Genomic DNA, 1,160 nt, shown 5'->3' on the forward strand with positions numbered 1-1,160 from the left:
AGATGTAAATACCAGATATAGTGTGTGTGAAAGAGGAGGGTCTGAGGAAGGACATTTGGGGGAGGGACAGGGAAGCAAAGCATTAATGGCACAAAGAGGTGTGGTATTATCTGTTGAAGATATTTTGTAGTTTTATCAACAGTACTAGGGAGAAATGTTCACCTGTTGAAATATCCATTTTGTAAGACAAATAATAATGTGATTGAATGTATGGGAAAAAAATGAAATGAAAAAAAATAAAAAAAATTAAATAAAGAAAAAAGGTCTAGATGGAGAATGCAATTGTAAAAAAAAGTTTATTTTAGAAAGAACATTATGGAGAAAGTATGCATAGATTTCAAAAAATATTTGCACCAAAATAAACATTCATGAATTTCAAAAAAATAATAATTGTGTCATCTTTCTTACACAGATTTTTACAAAGTTAATTTGCCATTATTATTTTACTTAATCTTCATACAGAAGAAAACTGAAACTCAAGGAAAAGAGGATCACTTGTCTAGGATCTCTCAGCCAAAGGCAGAATCAGAACTCAGGTTATCTAATGTCAGATCTTTTGTTTTTGCCACTTATTACCACTTCTTTATAACAGTCTTATGGAGCTGTAAGTATTGGGTTGAAAGGAGGAAAAAAATTATACCTCAATAAGAAATCAATACAGCTGTGGCAACATGATAAAATCATGTAAAGGCTGATATCACATCAGCATTACATTTGGTGCTTTTAATATATGAAATCCATTCCTGTTCAAAAATGGTAACAAGAATAAGTGATTTAGCTTTCCCTTAACCGCTCTGTGTTTACTTTTTCTCCCCCTACCTACTACAGCTTAGCAAGAAGCTCTTGGACAGTTTTAATAAATTATACATCCTAAATTGAGGGAAGCATGGGGCAAAGATATAAACAAGGAGATAGGAAGGTATTAAGAGCTATTTTTAGGCTGATGTTTTTCACCAGTCAAGGGTACAAACATGCAAGACAGTCATTCCGAGAGCACTTGGTCATTCTAAGCACTATGTAGCTTGCTGTATGTATTCTAGTTCTAATGGGTAAGTCATATGTATCCCAGGTCAGTGCTGTCAACTTTTCTTGGAATGTAGTGTAGTATAGTGGCAAAAAGAAGCTCTAGAATCAGATAGCCCTGGGTTTGAGCTCTTTCC

This window comes from Tupaia chinensis, unplaced genomic scaffold (genome assembly GCF_000334495.1).
Source record: "Tupaia chinensis unplaced genomic scaffold, TupChi_1.0 Scaffold147880_1, whole genome shotgun sequence".
Classification (NCBI taxonomy): domain Eukaryota; kingdom Metazoa; phylum Chordata; class Mammalia; order Scandentia; family Tupaiidae; genus Tupaia; species Tupaia belangeri.